This window comes from Lepisma saccharinum, chromosome 8 (genome assembly GCF_977018435.1).
Source record: "Lepisma saccharinum chromosome 8, izLepSacc3.1, whole genome shotgun sequence".
Classification (NCBI taxonomy): Eukaryota; Metazoa; Arthropoda; class Insecta; order Zygentoma; family Lepismatidae; genus Lepisma; species Lepisma saccharinum.
The window spans coordinates 43,330,536-43,357,191 of record NC_139236.1 but is presented as its reverse complement, the minus strand read 5'-3'; the positions used below and the strand labels follow the sequence as shown (position 1 = coordinate 43,357,191).

Genomic DNA, 26,656 nt, shown 5'->3' with positions numbered 1-26,656 from the left:
AAATGAAGTGCTTGTTGGCGTCGAAATGGACTTTGTTAATGAAAACAGTACCCGAAGTTGGTAGTGAGGTTGCAAACACACTGACGTCAGCACTGGGTCAATGAATACATCCGTGCTCGTGACAGGAGTTCCTTTGTGTTTCCTCAACGTTTTGAGTTGTGAAGCTCAAATTCCTTATCAACTATCTGGGTTTAGTTTATTAATTTCGTGTAACTTTCAAGACTGATTGTGCATATGGCGATAACGAAAAACAATTCTGAACTCGCAGCAGTACCCAGACGTTTCAAGATAAAGATTACGCTGATGGTGGGCATGGGTGTAACTTGGGACCTAATTTTGAGGGGGTAAAACAGACTTGGGGGACTAATTTTGAGGTGACAGAACCAAACCTGGGGCTTAACTTTGCGGGGAAGAGAGTCAAAAAGTTATCCATCTCATAAAAATAGCGTCCAGGATTATTTGCTAAATGACTGACGTTTGCGAAATCACAAATATTGCTCTTTATCACTTTGCTCCTCAGGTCACCTAACTTGTAAATTTTAATAAACCTGAACATTTTGGGGGGCAAGTGCCTCCTTACGCTTATGATTGTGGACAACGATACGAACAAAGCTATGTTGAAATAAACTGGTGAAAGAAGTTCATTTGTCAAGGGAAAGGGTAGGGGTATGGTAGGTAATAAACGATTGTTATTAGTTTGCTTTTTGTTGCTTAGTGTTGATAATGCATCCTCCAAATCTCATAGTTGAAATCCCGCAATTCAAACTTTAGGAAAATCTGTTCTCTGTAACAAAAAACGTGCTTTGGTTAGTGTTGTCCACGGGACGAGACGGGACAGGCTTTTAAAAATTCGAGACGAGACGAGATTGACCATGTGTCATGAGACAAACGAATATTTTCGAGACGAGACAGCATTTCCACGAGACTTCCACGAGACGAGACAGACCAAAGTCTCGTCTCGTGGGCAACACTAGCTTTGGTAAAAGAAGTGGATCCCGTGTATTTGATTCACCCCGGGAACTCGTGCTAAGTTGTTACTTCCAAGTTGCTTTCTTGTGTCTGTAATATACCAGGTGTTTCAGAAATAATTTAGGAGTTACAAAAAAAAATTTCAAGTAAATTATTGAACTTGCGTTAATGAAGTCCAGTCCAGAACGAAGTAGAAGCGCAAACAGTTTGTGCGTGTGTGTTTTGTTAAGCTGAGAGTTCACATTCCTGCCGCTATGCTACACTCGCATCACTCACAGTGTTTGGTCCCCAAGATCACCGGACCTTACACCGTGGGACTTCTTCTTCTAGGGTTTTATCAAAGACAGGGTATTCGTCCCACCGATGCCGCGTGATATCGCAGACCAAAGGGAGCGTATCATCGCAGCGATAGACACTATCGACAGGCCTATGTTGATGCGAGTGTGACAAGGCCTCTCGTAATTAGACGATGTGTGGCGTGTCACCCGTGGTGCACACATTTGCAGGTGTAAAAAAAAAGTGCGTTCCCGTTCGTTCTGGACTGGTTTCATTAACGTAAGTTCAATACTTTACTTGCAATACGTACATTTTTGTAACCCATAAATTATTTCTGAAACATCCGGTACATAGTTATTTTCTAAAAAGCTTGAGATCACAGGATACCATAAAAACAGTTGGCCATCCACTCAACTTTTCGATGTATCATAAACATGGTTATTTTGTTTGTAAGAATGGGATCATATCGACTTTCGTCGTTTAAGTCTGTAATTCCTGTGCTCAGTAAAATTAAATGTTTGCTTTATGCTTTTTATTTCCCCAAAGCAGATACTTTTCACACGCAGTCACCTTCGGATGTGTCTTGTCAGATATTATTTTGAATTTGAAGGATGATAATTTTTCTATTGTGATATTTCTGTGATAAGCATAAAATAGAAGTTGAAATCGCTAGAGAATGTAATTAAAACTCGTGAGAGTTAGTTTTGCTTCGTGGTATAAAAAAATATTGGTCTTTGCTTAGCAGCATACGCGGGCGTGTTTCACCCAAGAATGTTGTTTGTGGTCTTTTTGTGCGAGACGTGGGAGATTGAGGCTGGCTACTGTGTGGGAATGAAAGGGAATATGTGTCTATTTCCGCAATATTCCAGTTTTCTCTCTCTTTTTCTTTCAGTGCGATCCACTATTGTCCCAACCGGAAACCCTACTATGAAATGAGAAATTCCTTCTTTTAGTAAATGCAGTCTATTGACTTCCTGTTTTCTTCGTTCCGAGTAAACACGTCTGCTTTCTTAAACTATTTCTTTGTGTACACGGAACGTCTCCTTTGCCCACATTCTGTAAGTTATGGACCCATTGGAATTCACATATGTGATTGTCCACACACACTCACCATGCAGGTACGCGATGGGAAATTGATCTACCGTGTCACGAAACAATCGTAAATTTCTAAATATCAAAGATTCACTTGAATGATGCAGAACAAATTCTAAACATCTAATTTTTTTCCGTATTCGAAATTCCATAGCGGTTTTTTATTTATTTATTTATTTATTTATTTGAGAAAATTTCAGATACAGCACAGGTGGCCATTTTACACTGAAATTGTCAACAATGAGAAAGCAATAATTATAATAAGCATAAAAATAAAAAAATAAAAAAATAAAAATAAATAAGAAATAATTAAGAGTAACAAAACAACATAAAAGTGAATAGCAAATTAACAAAAAAAATAAGTAAGAGATGGCACTATGTGATATTAATTACAAGTATTTCTTCTGATAACGGGTGTCCCACGAACGGCGCAACTGGGAATTAAGAGTGGCGTTACTTTGTACAAAGTTTGTACAAAGTAACGCCACTCTTAATTCCCAGTTGCGCCGTTCGTGGGACACCCTGTAGAAGACCGAAAGGCAAACTCGGAGGAAAATATATCAATACTTGAGGGGAGATCATTGTATTTTGCTGCAAGTCTATAAAAGAGAGATCTTTTTTGAATTTCTAGTCTAGGTTTTTTTGTATAAAATAACCTTGTATTGCGAGTTGTGCGCATAGGTACTCTAAAGTGGAATTCCTCAAGGAGTGTGTTGCAGCGGATTTTGCCATTCACAATTTTGTATAAGTAACTGAAATCATTCTGCAAACGTCGCTGATAAGCAGTTTGTAAGTTTAGAAAAGACAAGAGATGCGGAGATGAAAAATTGCGTAATGAGGGAACCCTGTGACGGACTATAGCTAGGAAGAAGTGAAAGACTGAATCGATTCTGGAGAGGTGAGTGGGACATGCCATGGACCAGACGGGAGAGCAGTATTCTATTATTGGTGAGATGAATGATTTGAAGTACAAGGTGAGGGCTGAGATGTCACTAATTTCAGTGAAACGGTAGAGTAAACCTAAGAGACGCATGTCCTTTTTTGTGGTGCATAAAATATGTTCCTCAAATGTGAACTTGTGGTCGAAAACAATGCCTAGGTCTTTGTGAGAGGATACTGCTTCGATGTTATTGCCAGAGATGGAGTAAGATAACTTGAACAGATTCTTCTTGAGAGAGATAGTGAGAGTAGTACACTTGTCAGGATGTAATGTAAGGTTCCATGTCAGGCACCAGGAAGTAAATGTTGCTATGTCATTCTGAGGAAGATGAGTATCGTCGGAAGTGGAGATTTCCCTGAAAATTTTACAGTCATCTGCGAGAAGAAGGTAATTGCTAGAGGGAGCTGTGAGATGGTCGCCAAGGTCATCGACGAATAATATGAACAAGAGAGGTCCTAGAACACTACCTTGTGGAACTCCAGAGAGGACAGGAAGAAAGTTAGAAACAGTTCCTGGAAGAACGACACGTTGTTGGCGATCGCTAAGGTAATCTGTGAGAAGGGTGAGAAATTTGCCATGAATGTTGAATCTATTGCATAATTTGTGAATCAGAAGACGATGACTAACAGTATCAAAGGCTTTGGCCAGATCAAAGTATATTATATCTAATTGTGAATTATTTGAAATGCATTTCATAGCATGTGAGAGTAAAACAGACAGGTTTGTAAGACAGGAGCTACCAGGAAGAAAACCATGTTGCTTAGAGCTTAAGTACGGAGAAACAAATTTGTACAGTCTGTCTTTGATTACTTTTTCACAGGTGATGGACAGAGGAGAGAGTAAGGAGATTGGTCTGTAAGATGAAACAAAATTTTCGTTACCACTTTTGTGAATCGGTGTGATGTTAGCTTGTTTCCAAGCGTGAGGAAAGATGCCTTCCGAAAAACTTCTGTTCAAGAGAATGGAAAGGGGATAGCACAGGGATTGCACAGTTTTCCTGAGGAACATGGTGTTGACATCGTCCGGTCCTAGGGCACGGTGAACTGAAAGAGACGACAATAGATCCTTCACCTCATCGGGTGTAGTGACAAGCGTTGTTAGAGAGGAGGAACAGACTGGTCTTACGTTTGGCAACGCTGCAAGGGAAGACGGGGTGCAGAAGTTACCATGAAAATAAGCGTTGAAGAGTTCTGCCCTTCGGTCGCCTATCGCACTTTCACTATCATGCGTAATTTCAGCTGGAATCCTACTGTTATTTTTCCTTGAGTTTATTAGATTAAAAAAGTTTTTTGGGTTTTCCGGGATTGTTGCAGTGATATTGTCTATATGTTCCTTTGGAAAGGAGCGAGACTTTCGAAAACAAATTTGCTTTCGCAGACCAAAGCTTCAGCGAGACCTAAGATTCGTCATCCATATTCTGAACTACCTGATTTAATGATGTGTTGTTGTTCATCCTATGTACTAGTTTTGAACATACAATATAATAAGTCTTGAGGACTAGTTACCAATGCACTTCAGTACATCCAGTGTCCACTGACGAGATCGCCTTCAAGTAGTCCCGGGTTTGATACAGTGGCGTATGCTGGTTCTAACTTGTGGGTAATCTCCGACCCTTGATCCTCAAACTCCAAAAGTTTCCGTGCAATTTATGTCAGGATCCATATTGGATTTAGGAATATTGTGTCGGAATGTTTGTCTTATTGCTACGACCATAATCAATGAATTCTCGTTATTGCAGTTTAATATACGTGTAGAATTTCAAATAATAAAACAAGACAGTATTATAAAGCTATAAAAAAACAACCTGTGAAATATAAAATGAAAGACGTGCACTAGTGAAATAAAAACCCGCAATATTAATTTAAGTGCAAAATTCAACTTACTCCAGGACCAGATTACTTGTGCTGTACTACATCCAAAGCACGCTGTTTGTCCAGTTGCACGTCAATACGTGTCTGTGCGAAAGATTGCAGCTTAACAAAGGAAGTTATGTGACTTTTTGATTTTTCATGTTTGGCACAAGCGTTGCAAAGATTGTTTAGTTTACAGTATCCGCCACGCGTCCATACATTCTTTTCAGCCCCGAAAAGTAATCACGGCCAACAAAAAAAGCTTATTAACACTTATACTTCCTGTCAACCATGGTGTTATGTCATAATTTGCTTGCGAAAATGCCTCACATATTCCCGATTTTTGTCTTTGTGTGTAGAAATAAGTTCAAGCGATGACACTGGACTACCTGTATTAACAATTTGCAACTTCTCCTGAAAAGATCTTGTTCCAAAAGGTTTCACCAGCAAATCTTGTATCACATCCATTACCCTTTAACACAGCACTATCACGACAAACACTAACACCTAAATAAATAATAAACACGAAGCACAGCACGAAGCCAACGACTACACGCACTCAGTTTCACGCGCCAAACTTCTGTTATTGTGTTCCTGGCTCAGAATGAAATTCCCTATGAATGATAAAAAAAAATGACAGGTTTTAAAAGTTCGAATCATTGCAGGCCAGAGCCAGAATTTTATTTCGGGATGGGGATCATCCCTTATTAGCGGCCGCCACATAAAGTTGAAACACTGGGGTTAGAAGTCCTGAAGATGAATCTCAGATTATTACAACGTATTATGCAAGGTGTTTAATCCTACTAATGAAGTAAAATTAATTACCACTATACACCTTTTAAATTAGATATTTGTAGGATTTCGGGGAGGGGGGGGGGTTCAGCCCCCCGAGTCCTCCACCTGGCTACGTGCCTGATGTGTTTTTTCGTTTAATGTTTAATTCGTTCATTTTCATCACTATTAATCTAAAGAGGCGGAATATAGCAACTTAAATTAACTAATCTATATATATAATTTATTTTTGATATCATTCCCTTTATAAAATATTCTCGCTTCTTTTGAAGATTAGAGAGGAGAAACAATCACTATTTTTGTAAATACAAGGATGGGGGGAGTCAGCATATAGGTGCTTTAATTGCTTAAGCTTTGAATTTTAATTTAGTTGGCTTCATCTTCAATATTTAAGCTTTTTCCTTTTGATAAATTTATGTTCAAGTAACAGAAATCAGCAAGACAGAAGCAAATGTAAAGTGAAAATTAGCGTAGAATTGGTTTGCCCATGTTATTCAATTTTCCTGTTCTTCGCACTCTGCCGGGTATGTTTTCCCTAGTTCAGAGGAGGGAACGGGAAAGACTCTGAAGGTTGAGAGTGCGACCGGTGGACTCTCACATGAAGGAGGTTACCCTGGGCACGGAATCACCGCGCCTGAGAAGCAGTGTCTCCTCTCTCCTCGCTAAGGGTTGTAGAGGAAGCGGTAGGAATGACGTAAGGAGAGATTCCCTGAAGTCATTCTACCGGCTGGAGAAAGGTTCCCGGACTTTCAGCGGCAAACGGTTGGAAGCATTCGCGCGCTGGAAGCAAATAAATGTATGCATCGAAATTGGTTTGGAAGAATATTGCGAAGAAATGTATATATATATATATATGTATGTGTATATATATATATGGGTGGCCAGATCCGGATCCTGGCGGATCCGAAATCCGGATCCGGTTGGTTCCGGATCCTGAGGATCCGGATCCTAAAATTTTTCGGATCCGGATCTGCGGATCCGGAATTTTCAGATCCGGATCCGGATCCAGAAATTTCGGATCCGGAATTTTCAGATCCGGATCCGGAACTTTCGGATCCGGATCCGCGGATCCGGAATTTTCAAATTCGGATCCGGATCCAGAACTTTCGGATCCGGATTCAGAACTTTCGGATCCGGATCCAGAATTTTCGGATCCGGATCCAAAACTTTCGGATCCGGTACTTTCAGATCCGGATCAGGTACTTTCGGATCCGGATCCGGAATTTTCGGATCCGGATCCGTTTTGCCATCCCACATGCGCTTCTTTGGAAAGTAAGAATGTGCTTATAACATATTGTTACCTGCTAATATACATATATATATAATATACATACACATATATATATATATAGTGTGTGTGCTCGCGTGCGCGATTTGTAATTAATTAATACACTTACCTACTAGGGAGGTAAGTGTATTAGGAGGTAAGTTTCCATGAAACTTGGCAGGTGTATAGAGCCCCCCCCTCAAATGTCAAGATGAGGAGAAATTGAAGTGGGGATCTGTCCCCGAAACCACGTAAATATGGCATAGGAAGAAACAGGGGGCATACGGCCTCTCTATACACCTGTCAAATTTCATGGGAATCGGAGGGGGACACAGGGGTCAGATGATTCCCACGGCAATTTGTCCTAATCTTGACATTTGAGGCGGGTTTTGCCCCCTAAAACAGTATTTTAGCTGAAACAAAAAAACACGTATTTCTTCCTTTGGGCCCCTCTATACACCTGCGAAGTTTCATGAAAATCGGAGGGGAACACAGGGGTCAGATCCTTACTTCAATTTGTCCTCATCTTGACATTTGAGGGGATTTTGCCCCCTGAAACAGTTTTTAGCTCAAACAAAAAAACACGTAATTCTTCCTTCGGGCCCCTCTATACACCTGCCACGTTTCATGGAAATCGGAGGGGAACTCAGGGGTCAGATCCCCACTTCAATTTGTCCTCATCTTGACATTTGAGAGGAGGTTGCCCCCTAGAACAAATTTTTTTCCGAAACAAAAAAACACGTATTTCTTCATTTGGACCCGTTTATACACACACCTGCCAAGTTTCATGGAAATCTGAGGAGGACATAGGGGTCAGATCCCCACTTCAATTTGTCCTCATCTTGACAATTCAGTGGGTTTCGCACTGTAAAACCGTTTTTTAGCTGAAACAAAAAAAAACATGTATTTCTTCCTTTGGGCCCCACTATACACCTGCCAAGTTTCATGGAAATCGGAGGGGGACACACAAATCAAATGCCCACTTAAATTTGTCCTCATATTAACATTTGGGGGGGGGGTTGCCCCCTAAAATCGTTTTTTAGCCGAAACAAAAAAAACACGTATTTCTTCATTTGGGCCCGTTTATACACACACCTACCAAGTATCATGGAAATCGGAGGGGGACACAGGGGTCCGATCCTCACTTCAATTTGTCCTCATCTTGACATTTGAGAGGGTTTTGCCCCCTAAAACCGTTTTTTAGCTGAAACAAAAAAAAACACTTATTTCTTCCATTGGGCCCCACTATACACCTGCCAAGTTTTATGGAAATGGGAGGGACACAGGGGTCAGATCCTCACTTCAATTTGTCCTCATCTTGACATTTGAGGGGGTTTTGCCCCCTAAAACCGTTTTTATCTGAAACAAAAAAACACGTATTTCTTCCATTGGGCCCCACTATACACCTGCCAAGTTTCATGGAAATCGGAAAGACACAGGGGTCAGATCCTCACTTCAATTTGTCCTCATCTTGACATTTGAGGGGGTTTTGCCCCTAAAACCGTTTTTTAGCTGAAACAAAAAAAAAATCACGTATTTCTTCATTTGGGCCCGTTTATACACACACCTGCCAAGTATCATGGAAATCGGAGGGGGACACAGGGTCAGATCCTCACTTCAATTTGTCCTCATCTTGACATTTGAGGGGGTTTTGCCCCCTAAAACCGTTTTTTATCTGAAACAAAAAAAACACGTATTTCTTCCATTGGGCCCCACTATACACCTGCCAAGTTTCATGGAAATCGGAAAGACACAGGGGTCAGATCCTCACTTCAATTTGTCCTCATCTTGACATTTGAGGGGGCTTTGCCCCCTAAAACCGTTTTTTAGCTGAAACAAAAAAAAACACGTAATTCTTCCTTTGGGCCCCACTATACACCTGCCAAGTTTCATGGAAATCGGAGGGGGATACTTAGATAACCTCCCTTGTTAGTCTTACATTTTGTAATTATTTAACACTGCATATATTATAATGTTTTATTTTAATTTGTTGAACTGTAACTGTAGAACAATTGTATAATTTTTGTATAACATTTCTATCTTGTTATATGTGTTAAAGGTTTCATCCTGGAATGAAATGTCTCACATTTATGTGTGTTTTCATTTCCAATACATTCGAATGAATACATATTCGTTTCAATGGCATTTACAAAATCACTTAGGACATTTGTGCACGAGTGTGTTAGCCGATGCGTAGCAAAGTATTTTAGGAACAACACTTGAAAAAAATTCTTGTAGGACTAAGGTGTGGTAATATTATAATGGGATTGAGATCCGAAACTTTCGGACCCGGATCCGAAATTTTTGGATCCGGATCCGAAACTTTCAGACCCGGATCCGGATCCGCGGATCCGGAACTCTCGGATCCGGATCCAGATCCGGTACTCTCGGATCCGGATCCAGATCCGGAACTTTCGGATCCGGATCCGCGGATCCGGAACTCTCGGATCCGGATCCAGATCCGGAACTTTCAGATCCGGATCCGGATCCGGAATTTTCGGATCCGGATCCAGATCCGTAACTTTTGGATCCGGATCCGGATCCGAACGGATCCGGATTTTTCGGATCCGGATCCGTTTGGCCATCCCTAATATGTATATATATATATATTAAAAATACAGCCGGGTCATCTGCGATTACCTAGATGACCCACAGTATACGCCGCTGGTTTGATACCCGGTGGAGGCACATGGCACTGTGGTTCGGATCTCACTTTAAACTGTTAGCCCAGTCCCGATTAGCATATCTGTGCATAGAGTGGACTTAAAGGATCAAATTAACCAATCCACTGACGAGAATAGGCGCTGACTGGGGCATGAGCGCGGAATATACGTAATTATGTTGGGAGTATTTTCTTGTCGTGCATTTGGACCCTTGGTCCCAATCGGATATCAGAACTTACTTGACGATTTTGACTGAGAAGCAATATGTATATATTTTTTTATTTTCAACACAATAATATCCCTTGCTAAGGCTAACAGGGATCCACTTCTTTCTTTCAATCATTACTTAAGGCAACCATATCTTCTTGTGTTGAATAAGTCGCACACTAAACAATTTTAATTATTATATTTGAGTAATACTTTGCACGATAATTTACTAAGTTTCGAACGAGCTGAAACACTCAGTAAGTTTCAATGTCCAAACGAGACGGGACCGACACTTAAAGCACCCCTAGTGTTCATAATGATTCCTTCCACTTGGATGTCAATTTCACTAATCCTACATTTACAAATCCATCAACTCTTATCTTTGGCACTTTATTTCAATTCCATATCGATGAAGAAATACCTACAAAAGTGGTATAATTTGAAACAACATATGTCTTCAATTAATGTTGGAAATAAGGGATTTTTCTATGGTTCATCCTATATTCTGGTGAACCCGGAAAATTGGTTTCTTCTTCTAAGCTAAGGGAAGCACACTGTTGATACCTGGAGGTAGGTGGTAATGTGATACTAATTGAGTAATTATTTATTTTTATATTTTCTCTTCAGCAAGGAGAAACAACTAATATGAGGTATCTGCTTTCTTCAGATAGTGTTTAGTTTCTTTTCTAATTACGCCATTGATCAATTTACGTGCTATTTTTTCGTCTGGATGACGAAGGAAGAGAAGGACTTTCACTGAACGCGACCTTTGTTAGCAAGATATCATATTTATGACGTTATACAGTGCTACGTTCTATTTTTGGTGACATAGATTTTCACAAGTAATATCCTTCGGGATATTGAGCAGCAGATGACAAGAATATAATTTAGACATTGTGAATATCTGAAATAACAACAAAATATTAATAATTCAAAGTTACCTAACTCACCTAATTTGACAAATGCTAAGGACTGATACTATAACATTGTCAAGCATGGTGATTTAAGAAAAGGCTTAGAATGGGCCAGAAATACGTGCATCCCTTCAATTAAAATATTTTTTTCGTGGCATTTTTAAGTTTATTCAGTAGGTAGTATAGTCCGAGGCAGTGCTTCAGTGTCAAATTTATAGTCCTACTTAAAGCTTGTGTTTTACATTTTGTTGATTGTGTACACCAGCAACGTCAACGATGAATGTCATAAAAGGAATGTTGAGATAGATTACAACAGCAAAGTAGATTTGCGATTTGATTATTTCATTCCTCTCTCTTTCGTACAATTCGATTCGAATCCCGGCCTGGGCATGGATGTTTGTGAGTGTCCATTCATCAATTTAATCATATCATCACTCATCCCCATCTTATCAAATTAGCCAAAAGTGGCACAAGAAGCGAAGTAAAATAAAGCAAACCAATAAATCAATGAATCGTCGATGTATCTTATACTTTTTGCGTGGTGTGTCCAAAATCCACGATTTCTATCTCTCAAAATGGAGAACCTTACGTAGACGCTTGCTACTGGAAATCCATTACGATTGAAATTACAAGTCTGTCAAAAAGATAAAGATATATATGTATGTATGTATGTATGCATGCATGTGTGTCTGTGTGTGTCTGTGTGTGTGTGTGTGTGAGAGAGAGAGAGAGAGAGAGAGAGAGAGAGAGGAGATAGAGAGGAGAGGAGAGAGAGAGGAGATAGAGAGGAGAGAGAGAGAGATCAGTGCATTGATCTAGATGGCTGAGTGCAGTTCTGTATATGTTTGCAAATATATCTGCATATTCACATGTGAAATAAACGTATATAGCTATGATAACTTTGCATCTGTTGTGTCTATTGACAGCGAATTGCCTTCAACGTAACAATTTTGAACACAGCTGACCTTCTCGAATACACATGTATTGCAGGAATATATTTCTTCCAGTGTTGCCAAAAATACGATATAATCAGGACCAAAAACATCGATAAAGTTCAGTCCTTACGTCGTCAGTGTTGCAAATTGCTATTTCATGAAACGTATTGTGTATGGCAGATGGAATTATGATTTTTCAGAGAGTGAAATTAGGTGGGAGGATGGTTGTTCAATCAACCCAGAACGACAATAGTCGTGTCACAATAGCTGCATCCAGTCTATAGCACGCCTTCCTTACGAAAAATGTGTAATTCATGTAACAAATCGATATAACAACACCCACACATAGCGTGTTGCGTTATACCGACAAACTTTTACAGCGTGTAGAGAACATCAAGAATAACTTTTTTTAATAACGCTTTGCTCGTTAGGATGTTACGAACCCCTAAAATATGACATTTTCTATCCCCTGAATTCCTAAAAAGATCATCAATGATATACTGTAATTAGATAAAAACAAAGAAGATTAGTTTAAAAACCTGAAAAAGAGTTTTTCCTGTTTTCCTCTTTCTGATGTTACGAAACAAGAAAATATTGGAATTTTCGAAAAGTTATTCTCTGATTAGCATGGGATGCCATAAACCTGTCTCAAGTGCAATACGTATTAACGTGCTAGAATTCAAAGTTTTGTAGTTTTTTATTATGACTTGGCCGAATTTTGTTATTATATTCGGGCATGGAATTATTTTTTTAAAATCAGGATTTCAGAATAAAAAATCCAGACATTTTGTATGTAATCCTGATATTTGTCATCTGCATATATTGGCACTCCTTCTTTCCAAAATGTCAATGTGAACTCTTTATTTGCAATGCTATTCCCGGACAGGATCGGCAAATTCCGACTTAACCAATAATAACTCCAAACCCAATGCAATTGAAAAGGGTAACATCGACATATCTCGGTATAGTGGGTGGCAGACTGCCGTTACCCCAGCACCAGTTTCCTCCTTCACGGAATTCGAGGATATTGTGCAGGTTGAGAGTTCACTCTCATTTTGAGCTGCATGCCAGGAATTCTTAACAGCGTTCCTGTGTGGTGCATCGTTGTTACTATTATTAAAGGAAGGTTGGATTTCATCTCCCTCTTTCCTTTTCTGTCTCCCTCTGTCTGCCTGCCTGTGTGTGTGTGCATAATATGGGGTCTTCATATACTCACAAGAGACCCAGTAAATAAGGTAGACCATTGTTGGTGCTCCAACAATAGCAAATAATGTCTAGATCTGCTGGATTTTCCAGTTGACTTGGACTAGTTGTGTGGTACTGGCTCATCTGCTAGTTTTCGCCTCACAAGATATTTGTTACCGTACTTGTCGGTATACTTTTGTTCCCAAAAGGCACTGCGCAGATCAGACAACCTAAAAAGATGGAAAATAGCTACTGCTGTTAATAAAACTTCAAATTAAAATAATTAAAATTAAGGTCTAGAAATTGGCTCGAAAGAAAATGTGGTAATCAAGGAATACTCGACAAGACTTTTTAATGAACTCTGGAAGGGTATGTACGTATATTCAATACATGAGATTCGCAGGATTCATTCATAAAATATATTTTGTTCAACAAATATATCAAACATTTAATGCAGTGATGATAATGGTTTTCATTATCGGTTAATGGCATTTACCGTGTACAAAATCTCATCGCTTTGGATAAATTCCTAAATATTTATGAACATGAATACACAGCGTCTGTTCTTTCATCGATCACCGAACAAATACAACCAACACTCGGAAACCACAGACAACAAACTTTACCCCTTGTCATTCACAGACTATCTTCACATGACCAAACTTCCGCTCTGATTGTCTGTTCCACAGAATCTAGCAAAGAAAAGCCAGTTGCAATTAGAGCACGGTCTAGTTGTTAACACCAGTCCAGCAACCCGCCTGGCAGCCATCATTTCCAGCCAGGTAGCCAGTCCAGCGCCATTCCTACTGAAAATCCAGTTGCTTGTGATTCGGCCTTAACAATGTGGACATTTTACACAGACTTAATCTTCGACCGGGAAACCGAGGCCTAACTCGATTGGACGAGTCCAGACGCGAAAAGGAAAGTAGGAAGAAAGACCACTGACTATACGCTCGTGTCTATTTTTTATCGCGTATTTTTTACTACAGCCAACGTTACTACGTTTGAAACTTCAGTGTTCTGTGAGCAACGGACTCTTTTTCACGGCACCTGCTTACCCGTTGTGTTCCACATTGCAACCTTCTCCCCTATTTTGCCACTGAACCCGTCTAATTGACGCATGCGCACTCGCGCCGGTGGTCGCGACCAACGCGGACAAGCTGTATGTTATGCCCTGAACTGCATTTGGTACAACCTGTCATGTTTCCCGCGCTAGCGATCGCTCGACAGTTTCTGTTCCAATGACTGATTGATTGATTTGGTGTTATAAGTCCACTTTATGCACAGTAAGGCTAATCGGGACTATAGTTTAAAGTGGGATCCGAACCACTAAGTGCCTCCACCGGGTATCTCTGTCACAATGAGAAACGAGGAGAGAGTCATCTGCTGGACAGCGAGAAGCGAATGGAAGCCAGGAGAGAGGCGCTTACGTAGACGCTGTTGCCACTTTGTAGACTAACTTCCACGTCTTTTGTGCAAGAAGATTGTTTTGTAAGTGTGGTAGTAGTTAGGCCCTTTGAGACGGAGGTATTATAAATGCTATGTAAATGCTTCCAAAAATCTTACAGCAGATAATACTTTACACGGAAGATTTTCATGGAACATTTCGGTTAGCTTTTGTGATTACAATGTATAATATATACAGCACGAAAGGCACGTCGGGTTACTCCATCTAGGGTGAGTACACGGTGTTTACAATTCAAATGAAGTAACTAAAATATCTTCCATACATGTACTGTCAACGTTATAAAGTATGCATTTAAGCAGCGCCATTGATTTGTACCTAATATCGTTTTATACGAAACGTTATTCCTCTCGGTTGAGTAGTTATTGTCTTTTAAAAAATTGAAATTATGCATTGTTTACATCTCACGCGCCCGCCATTGCATCTGCACTCGTGACCTAGAGGTTGCTTCTCATTGGTTATGCTACGAAAAATGCTATGAAATATGCCATGGCATCTGAAATTCCGTAAGATTTTTCACTTTACACGGTAGCATTTTGGTCATGGCAGAAATGTTAAGAAAAATGCTTTCGTCTAAAGAAGGCCTTAGTATGGTGCTATCTTGATACGCGTATCTTATTCTCAGCCCGCTAGGCTTCCTCCGACGCGAAGTTCATTCGGTCTACAGCTGCAATGTCTCATGGTTTCTGCTAGAAATGCCAACGATTGGCAGGCGCGGGAAAGGTGACGATTTTCGATTTTGACCCAGCTTCGTCAACAGGGGAATTAATTGGAAATAGGGCATAGGGCTTAGGTCTAGAAAACAAGGTGAAGGCGGTGATGGAGACTCGATTCACTAATCGCTTTTCATCTAACGAAAAGCTATTTAGACGTCGAGGGGTATAGTGTACATACATTTTAAGAAAAATCTGTCCATTAAGCAAAAACAGATTCCGTCTGACAGAGACAATGCCACACAGGTAAAACAGCAATAGCGAAAAATCAGGACAAACCAGGGCCGGCTCGGTAGCTCAGTTGGTAGAGCAACGGCACGGTATGCAGAAACCCAGGCTCGAGTCCTGGTCGAGCCTGCATCTTTCTCTGAAATTTCTACATAGTTCATCTCCTGTATGTGCCAAACACTAAGATTTGGTTTAACGTACATGGCGCAACAATCTCATATACAGGGTGTCATGTTAATGGCGCCCACGGACCAGTCAATCTCTCAATAAACACATGGGTTTGCTATACGTACTAACGATGATAATCTCTAGCAATAATAAAAAAAAAAACAATGAGCTTCAGCTTTTTAATATTGTAAAAGGAAAGAGACCTTACTGAAATAATTCCTTAAATCGACAATACAGCTCTATCAGGTATAAGCATATCAGAACATGGGAACTCAAGTGTAAGGATAGTGTGAAATCACTCACCAGGAAACCGCCAAGTTGAGGACGAAGGCTGGTGACATCAGGGCGTCGGGTAGAGTAGCCGTGACCTCGGTTTCATGAGGTCGACCAGCTACTGCAATGACGGCGAGGAGCTAAAGAGAAAACAAGAGGAGGTGATTAAAGGCTTCCCTAAACATACAGGTAAAAACAAATAAAAACCATTGCATTAAATTCAGTCAACACTATTACATCGTATTCTACTACATTGCTAACTTACCACAATTACAATGGTAAAAGGAATATAAAATTTATCATGTGACGTTTCAAGTTACCTTCAGTCCATCTTGCGTTTGATCTGTTGAAAGAATAGTTACGCAATGATGGTTGATTTGATTTCTTGATTTGGTTTATTTACAGGTTTTGTCCAATAACATTAAATAAATAAAGTCCGAAACATCACATGTAAGAAATCCTTCGAAGAATATCCAAGTTATTTGGAACTATTTGAATACATGAAAGTAAAACGCTTATAGTCTGTAAAATCAATTATATTTTTAATAAATTTCGTTCTGACAGTCTTCTTAATTGTTCTAAATACATAAACATTTTTGAAAAACTCAATATGCAGACCAAGGCAGTAATTTATTTTATTATAAAACAAACTAAACGTAACGTTTCAACCTTCTAGCAAGGTCTTCTTCAGACTCTGCACCAAGTACAAATGTAACAAAGTACAAAAACAGGACGATATATGTATATACACAAACATTACTCCCCTCCAGACTATTAGAAAGTTGTTCTGGAACATTCTAGCAGGTGGCTTTCCCTTGTCAACTGTACTTTCACCTAAAAGGCTATTTTTTCGGACTTTATTTATTTAATGTTATTGGACAAAACCTGAGTTTTTCATATCATGGGAACAAGGCTTAATGGTGTTATAATAAACATTTTTAATCAAATTAATTTTTAATATCATTTAGTGCAAATGATTTTTTTTATCACCCTGTCTCTGAACCGCCCATCCTGATTTTTTTCATCAGGCATTAGTACACACTCTGAGCTACCTACGTATATAAAAAAATCGGCGGAAATTGAAGGGGGGCATTGCATGAAATTTGCTGTTGAAGTTTTAGTCATTTGTTTTTCAAATAAAATACATAAAACTATACATAAATACATGGTTATTGAGACGCTCATCTCAAACTTTATTAAAGTGAAAGCTTACACTATTCTGAACAAAAGAAAACAAACTTGAGGGTTCTACGTCAAACCTGAGGGAAGATACGATCATTTATAAGCTAATGCGTGCCATTCAAAGTGGAGCCGCATGTGGCGTATACGGAGATTTTAAAAAGCGCATAACTTCTGAACCCCTTCACCAATCTAAAAATCATTGTCATTTTTGTAATCAGCATCAAAAGTTCTATAAACATACCGAATTTAATCAAAATCATAGATGGTGGATGACGTGGCCTGGATGATTTGACATGGAATCACCCTGCTGTATTTAGCATAGACCCATTGCTCATCTACAAGTCTGAGTTAGTGCCTGTACACGTCAAGAAGAATCATCTTTGGGATGCAATATTATCCACTGCAAAGGTATTTCCACTGTAACCCTTTGCACACAAATATAAGGTTCTAGTAATTTTGAATGACGTCGTGCCTCAATATGAATGGCTGGCAAGGTCGGGGCCTCAGGAAACGACCATTCATTCCTATGTCTTGAGGTATCGACCCTGGAGGGTAGACAAGTCGAAACAAAGCTACATACATTTGATAACAGCACATGAATAGTGAGTACATGATTATAACTTGGGGTGTAATTGATTTGGGTTCCTAATGGTTTATGTATGCTTTATCAATTAATTTTTGGATTACTTCAGGCACGTGCACTTTTTCTAAATTCATATGATTGTATCTTCGTTCTTTTGTGTCTTAATGTGCCGAGATACTATTACCTATTGAAACTACGCTTTTCTAAATATTAATTTAAAATCATACTAGTTCCCACATAAATTACGTTGATTTATGTATTACCCTTGGTACCGAGTCCTAAAGCTTTGAATTCTGTTTAATTTGTACATGAGCTGATAAAATATCTTGAACTTGTGATTTGGTTACATCATTAATTGCTTGAAAAAAATAGAAAGAAAAGTATCTTAAATCTTTTTATATACAGTATTTCCTGTAGAGAGAGCTCTGTAAGGCGTGGTGAAGCCAATCTCTCTAAGGGAGTAAACCCAATACAAATCCTGGTCCTCCAGGCTGGGGGTTGAGGCATTGGGCTGACGACCCAATCCTCGGAAAATATCCGCTGTTCAGAGACCCAACAATGAGCCTCGGATATGGAAGGAAACCAGAAGACGAACACGGCTACGAGTTAAGGTAAATGATCTCAGGGTGGGGACATGGAATGTGCAAACAATGCTACAAGCTGGTAAGCTGCCAGAAATTGTTGATGAATTTATAAAATATAAGTTGCATGTTCTGGCACTGCAAGAAATAAGATGGCCTGGGAGTGGTCAGATAGACAAGGGAAACTGTACAGTTTTGTACAGTGGTGCTGAAACCAGAGGACACAGGGGTAGAGGCTTTATAATAAGTAGAGAAGCTAGGGAATCACTAATGGAATTTATACCAGTAAATGACAGACTGTGTAAAATTAGACTTAAAGGCAAGTTCTATAACATCTCCATCATCTCTGCTTACGCACCTAACGAGGATGCAGAAGAACTGGACAAGGAAAAATTCTATGACGAGTAGGACTTGTTAAATGAAAGTACAAGTAGACATGATATACTACTTGTCATGGGTGACTTCAATGCAAAAATTGGAAGAGAATCTGAAGTCAAAGAAGTGGCAGGAAAGCATTCTTTACATTCAGTCGCCAGTGAGAATGGTTGGAGATTAATACAATACTGTATACAAAATAAAATGCTTGCAAAAAGTACCCAATTCCCCAGGAAAGATATTCATAAAGGCACCTGGAGAGCTCCCGGCGGAACATACACAAACCAGATAGATCATGTTCTGGTGAACAGCAGATATGCCACATCTGTTATAGACGTTAAAACACGCAGAGGGGCCAATTGTGACAGTGATCACTTCCTAGTCAAATCTATATTGCGGCAACGATTGTCTAATGTAGGCAAAATCAAGGGAAAAAGGAGAACTGGTTGGGATATAGAAAAGTTAAAGAAAGACAGCGATAAGAGAGCTTTTCAGGAACAAATACACCAACAATTAAGTGACGGGAATGAAAATAATAGCATTGAGGAAATATGGAATGATTTGAAGAAAACTCTGACTGAAACATCAGAAGAGATATTAGGGCAAAGGAAGAGATCTAACAGAAAAGATTGGTATGATGAAGAGTGTAGAGTACTAATAGGGAAGAAAAATGAGTTACGGAAAAAGATGATTCAAAGAGAAACAAGAGCATCGATGAATGCATATAAAGATGGAGGAGCGAGTAAGGAAAATAGAGGAACATCAGACAGAGGGTAATACAAGACAAATGTACAAAGCTGTTAGAAATCTTAGTACTGGATATCAACCAAGGTTAAACCTATGTAAAGACAAAAATGGGAAGCTTATTACGGATCAAGCCAAATGTCTGGAAAGATGGTCAGAATATTTTCAGGAGCTCTATAAATCTAAATTTAATATAACAGATAATGCAGATGAAGACCAAACCCAAGTTATAGAATGTGAGGTACAAAGACCATCGTTTGAAGAAGTAAAGTGTGCAATATTAAAATTAAATAATAATAAAGCACCTGGAGAAGATTTTCTCCCTGCGGAGATATTTAAAAAGGGTGGAGAAACACTTTGGAAGAAAGTTCATGAGCTAGTTTGCATGATATGGGATCAAGAGAAACTACCATGTAGTTGGAAATATGGAGTTATCTTCCCCATCCATAAAAAGGGTGATAAAAGGAATTGTGGCAACTACAGGGGAGTAACACTATTAAATATTGGATACAAAATATTTTCCAATATCCTATATATGAGAGCATCTAAGCAGGCAGAAGAAATCCTAGGGGAATATCAATGTGGATTCCGTCCAAATAGATCTACCATAGATCACATCTTCACCATATCTCAAATTATGGAAAAATTCTATGAGGAAAATATAGACCTACATTTTTTATTTATAGACTATCAACGAGCATTTAATAGCTTACACAGAGCTGGGATCATGAAAGTATTCAAGAAAGTAGGATTTCCAGATAAATTAATAAGATTGATAAAGGTAACCTTGGAAAATACAACAGCGGGAGTCATGGTGCAGGGAGAAGTCTCACCAACCATTAACATAGAAACAGTAGTGAGACAAGGGGATGCTCTGTCCACCCTAATTTTCATTATTGTACTACATGATATTATCAGTCCACTGCAAAAAAGGGGGAGTATATTCTACAAAACAACACAGATACTTGCTTATGCTGACGATATTGTGATAATATCAAGGACACTTGCAGATCTTAAAAGCACTTTTTTAAAGATGGATAGTAAATCCAGAGGAATAGGACTATTAATTAATGAAACTACAACAACATATATGAGAATGTCCAGATCGCCAGCCAGACGAAACTCTCTGGCTGTGAATGTGGGTACATATCACTTTGAGGGAGTACCCACTTTTACTTACCTTGGAGCTCTTCTACATAACAATATAGAAGAAGAAGAGATTGTTAACCAAAGGATACAGGCTGGAAATAGACAGTATTATGCACATATAGAATTATTTAAGTCAAAAAACCTCTCTAGGAACACAAAATTAAGACTGTATAGGACACTTATTAGACCAGTTATAGCATATGGTGCAGAATCTTGGAAACTTACATCTAAAGCAGAAAGCAAGGTAATGTGTTTTGAAAGGAAGATATTACGTAAGATCTTTGGCCCCGTTAGGAATGAAGATGGATCCTATAGAATTAGGAATAATATGGAGTTAGAAGGATTGATTCAATATGAACATGTGGTGAGATATATAAAATCTCAACGCTTAAGATAGGCAGGACATCTGATGAGAATGGAAAAGGATAGGCTACCTGGTATACGCCTGGTATTCAATCAGAAATTGTGGGGAACAAGGCCAAAAGGAAGACCGAGGGGAAGATGGATCGATGCGGTTGAGGAAGATTTGAGAAGGATGAATATACGCAATTGGAAAAATGTAGCTCAAGATAGAACGAGGTGGAGGAAGATTGTTTGGGATGCCAGAGCCCACCAAGGGCTGTAGAGCAAAAGAAGAAGAAGAAGAAGAAGATACAGTATTTCCTGGATTAAATGGAATTTGTCGTACGATGTCAATACATTTCCACTAGCGCTATGTACACTTTGGTAGATCTTATTTACGGTATTACGAAGAAATTCAGTTGATTAGAGAACGCGAATCATTCTGAAATTTGGGCCTTAAATGACAGAAAGTTGTTCCACCCAGCTGTCTGCGAACTGAGGCCATTGTCGAACTTCCTCCTCCATTCGTAAATCTGGTGGTGTGGCGAGCTTACACAGAGATATTGACTTTTCATTTGGCGGAGAATATCTATAAACTTTAGGCTTGCAGAGGGAAGAAACCACTGACCTTCACTGGTGCAAGTGTGTGGAGGGGGCGCCATCTTTAAAATGACAAAATGGCGTTTTGAGTCTCACTTAATCAGTGTTGGAGCCTCGAGGTCAATTAGTAAATAACTCTTGATATCGCATGTAAATTTTAGCTGTATACATTCTGTCACATAATTTTGTCGGACTTGTCAAGGATCTCATTGGACTCTACCTTGCATAAGGAATACCATTTTATTGACAGCCTATGACAAGTATGAGAGATGCATCTGAAATTACGTGTATTCCATTCAAAGTCTAACAGATAAGTTTTTTCTCTTTAGATTGTGGATATTCGCGCCGCAGAGCAAGATAGTGAGTGAATTAGCTGGGGGAGGGGGGATGATTCAACAGATGATGAGCACGTGGCGCAACAAAACCAGACAGAAACGTCACAATTACATATATATAATGTAACTGGAACATTCTTGTGTTGTATAAGATGACACTTACGACACCGAATCAAAGCATCTTGGGACGTAGTGATCTCGATCGTCGTTAAGTTTTGTCCGTGAGATCTCTTTGGTTGTAAGGATGCCTTCTACACAAAGTGCAATGAAGTGCAAAGTTGTCCTTCTGTACAAATAAATCTGCACTCGTAATTTCCCGCTGAAAGGCTCTCTGAGGGACAAATTAAAGTGGAGCCCTTAGTTTTTCATTCTCAGCTCGACACTCTTAAGTGTCTAACACATTGAAGCCGTCTCACCATGAACAAGACACCCTGTACTTCTTATGTATTGGCAGTAGTATTCGATACCACTGAAGCAATTAGATTTTTTTCAGCGCCGCCAACAGGGTGAGATTATCAGAGTTCACAAGTTCTTAATAGCTGAACGTACTAAGCAAACCTTTACAATTTTAATAGCTTTCAACTTATTAACAACGTAAAAAAACAAAATCTGAGTTTTGAAATTAAAAGCCTTATGTCGCAGAAATCAAACCTTACAGGTTTCTAAGCAAACATCTCGTGCAGGTCCTCTTACAACTTTGCAGTCTTAATTTTCCCAAGGGGCTTTTTACACCCCTTTGGTTTAAATTTTTTAAGTAAGAATTTTAGAAAAGGGGATATTTCCCTATACACTGAAGGGTGCAAAATGGCCTAACAATTTTAATTCAATCACTCTATCTAAGCAAACACAAGGTGATATGAAAAGACCATGAAGACTGGATCAGTATACCGCCCATTTACCATATCCACGGCGATGTTGCTTATTTGTATGTGTTTCTTGCTAAAGTCCTGCCGCATGTTTTTCAAAAAACTACTACAACAAGCTCTCTCTAGCCATTATTGAATCTCGATGACAGCCCTTACATGTCTACCCGACACAATCACAAAGCTTAGATTACGACGTTCCTCCTCGAATGCCACTAGAGGAAACGGCAACTAACGAGGAAGGTACAGTAAAGGAGCCTCCTTCAACGATGCACGATAATCCGGTAGGCCTTACGTTTTAATATATTAATGAGGGGAATAAGACGCCTAAATAACTTTCCTGTCACAAAGACTCTAATAGGCAGTCACTTCATTAATGAAGATAAGGTAATTTCATACCCTCCATTGTCTAGTTTTCAAAGAGAAAAGTGGGATAACGAGACAGCAAGCACAGGAATCAAAAGGCAAGAAGCTTCGCAGCTATTGTTAAGTTTCGTTTTTTAAAAATGCTTATGAAATATGAAGATGTTTGTGTCTAACATACAATGACCATCGCTTACATAATTCCTATTTGCTTTTTGTATCAAGTTGTCGTTCGTGATTGGTTCGCTACCTTCTCAGCTGCTGTATTCATTTTTTTCAATCACGCTGCCACGTTATCGTTCCTTTACCTTGTTTTTTAAATTTTTTTAACTACTGTTCTGTTTTATCCCCTTCAGTTAGCATATTTCAAAGGCATTTAGCTCACGTTTTCTCTTGTTCAATTGTCTAGTTTATACACTTCCCTAATTGAGCAGTTCCCTAACTACAGGTACTTCTGACAACTTGCCTGACTTCAGGCATTTCCTTTTAGCAGTTTCCTAACCTCAGGCACTTTATCCGACAAGTTCCGGCTTCATGCGCTTCTTCTGACCGGTTCCCGAAGTTCATGCTCTTCTTCTGATCAGTTCCCGAAGTTCAGGTGCTTCTTCTGAGTTCCCGAAGTTCATGCGCTTCTTCTGACCGGTTCCCGAAGTTCATGCGCTTCTTCTGATCAGTTCCCGAAGTTCATGCGCTTCTTCTGATCAGTTCCCGAAGTTCATGCGCTTCTTCTGATCAGTTCCCGAAGTTCATGCGCTTCTTCTGATCAGTTCCCGAAGTTCAGGTGCTTCTTCTGATCAGTTCCCGAAGTTCAGGTGCTTCTTCTGATCAGTTCCCGAAGTTCATGCGCTTCTTCTGGCCGGTTCCCGAAGTTCAGGTGCTACTTCTGATCAGTTCCCGAAGTTCATGCGCTTCTTTTGACCCGTTCCCGAAGTTCATGTGCTTCTTCTGATCAGTTCCCGAAGTTCATGCTCTTCTTCTGACCGGTTCTTGACTAGAGAAACGGTGAGGAACGCCATGCACCTATAGTAAGCTTAATCGCGTGAAGCTTCTTCCTCGTTGCCGTATCCCACATATTAGGGCTTCTCAATTAGATATCGTGATATGTTTTTGGTGCCTGTAATGTACGCCTGTCGTGGCGGCCAGTCTTTACGGACATAATGATTACCTCTGTCCCGACTGTCCCACTCAGAGAGGAAGCAACAGTATTTCAACTTTGTTGCATGCATCTTATCCTGTCATACCAATGTACATACGTACAATTTAGAGCATTCATTCCTTGTAACACAGGAGGAACACACTTTCGGCTATTGTACCATACGTTTCTTATGTAACTTTTTTAAGTTTACGCTTTTGGCAAAATGACACGTCATACACGGAAACAAATTGCAGATTCATTTTTGTCACGCACAAATACACTGGAAACACGTATTTTCATCTAAAGGACAAATTTAGTGTTGTGCAGTGAATAGGACGTCGGAACAGTAGTTTATTTTTAGCAACTGCAGCTACCGAATGTGAAATACAAAAGTACCAATGTGCAATTTCAGAAATCCGGCAAGAGCACGAACCGTTTAGTAAAGCTGATGTGCTTCCTACATTATCTGTGACAATTAAATAACAACTATCAATTAAAATTTCATTTTGAAGGTGTCCCACAATATTGATATCAACGAGTTAGATATTTATGGAAAAGGTGGATTGATTTCTTGGAAACGTCATTTTCATTAACAACATGATAAACACAGGCCTCGTAGCCAGAATTTTATTTCGGGGGGCTCATCCTTTATCAGCACGGGCATCGCCAGAAATATTTGTAGAGGGGTACAGGCCAATGATAAAACATGATTAGTACAAATCAATGACAATAATATAATAATAATGACAATAATAATTATTGTTATTTTACAATAATAACTATTATAAGTTATTAAAAATATACCAATTTCAATCCAAATTTATTGTTATTATTACATAAATGAAGTGACTTTGCTACTCGACCCACCTTATCAGTGAATATCTAACACAATTGTTGTCCATTATCTTTCTTATATTTTGTACAGTTAGTGTACTGAAAATCATAGTTATTGTATTTTGTTATTAACTTTTACACAATCTTTCAAAGAAAGGCTTTAACAGTTAGTGGTAAATTTTACTTATAAAGCTTATATTCTGTGACCTCTTACAAAGAAAACTATAAGTTTTTGAAGCTATGGATGAATTTGTTCCTTGGATTAAATGGTAGAATATAAAACTATAACCTGGTTCCTCTATTATACACTAAACTTTATTGGATGTAATGTAGTTTTTACTATGGTTTTAACTTTATTTTTGTTATTAACAATAAAAATAACATTTAAATTAAATAGTTGTAGGATTTCGGAGGACTTCAGCCCCCTTAGACCTCCCCCTGGCTACGTGCCTGGAAACACAAGTCTGATACCTTCAACATATTAGTCTTCAATTTATCGGACAAATGGCATCTCTTCTTCACGTGGGTAAATTTGGGATGATTTTGTCCGCAATATTGGCATATCCCTTCCATTCTTTTGATCCGACTTGATGCGTAAAAGTGGTGTCCAAGGAATCACGGAAAATCTTCTCTCAAGGGTTACTGGAGCAATTATATGGCTACGCTGATATAAATTCCCCATTTAAGACTTAATTAACTGTCAACGAAACTCTGGACGAACAACCGCTCCAATGAGAGCATCCAAACTTCCAGCAAATTTATCTTTCGGTGCGTAACATTTCTGATAGAAAAACAAAAAGCCATTGCTCCATTATATTTCTTTCGAGTACAAGTGTTAATGATGTGTCGCTTGGCAACAAGATTTGGCAAGAAAACACAGAGGACATTAAAAGAAACGCCTCCTTTCCATCCTTTTGGGTTAATTGCACTTATAAAGAAAACTTTCCATCGCAAGGGTTTCGCTGAGCGATACAGCGGGAAAACTAATTTCAAGGTAACGGGTACGAAGTATTGCTATTCAGTTTTCACGTGCCACATGCAGGCATAGCTTGATTCAGTCTGTAAATGTTTTCTTTATCTCTGTTTTTCTTAATTTCTTTTTATGGTTTCATTTAATTCATATTCCTGACTCTTCATTGATGCTCGTGAATTTGACTTCGCTCATCCAGGCACAAAATACTTAACATATTCAAAATATTTTACATTTTTAAAACAAATTTCATATTTTGAAAACAAATTTTATATTTTTAAAACAAATTTAAAATATTTAACATTGACAGCGAGGGACTTAAGTAATTTTTTCCTTGGTATTTTGTTACGCAAAAGCAATCATGTTTTCATTCCATCACCACTTGGGATGTAGCACCGTGCCATGAAGACACATTTAGGGAGATATGGGGGTAGAGCACCATACATTCCAGATGTAGACTTTTTTTTTTTTTTTTTTAGGTGGAGTGATCAGCATCACGATCCGGCCGCCTTTACCCTCTCAAGTACCCATTTATTTGACGCTGGGTGAAGCCCAGAACAGTTTTATGCAGGGACAAGGCAGAGAAAATTCCAACCTTAGATCCGTTATTTAAAAAGAATTTCCCTTGAGAATTCAGTGGCGCATTAACTAGTAATTTCCGGG

The 26,656-nt window shown here is 39.0% G+C and overlaps 1 protein-coding gene across 5 annotated transcripts in view; it reads right to left on the bottom strand.

Annotated features, from left to right (window-relative positions):
- cyc (basic helix-loop-helix ARNT-like protein cyc) overlaps window positions 1-26,656 on the bottom strand; it is a 241,675-nt gene that overhangs the window by 99,966 nt on the left and 115,053 nt on the right. For all 5 annotated transcript variants that reach the window (XM_083126560.1, XM_083126563.1, XM_083126564.1 and 2 more), the window contains one exon: window positions 15,968-16,077. The gene's annotated coding sequence lies outside the window, so the exon portion shown is untranslated. The remainder of the gene's footprint in view (window positions 1-15,967; window positions 16,078-26,656) is intronic.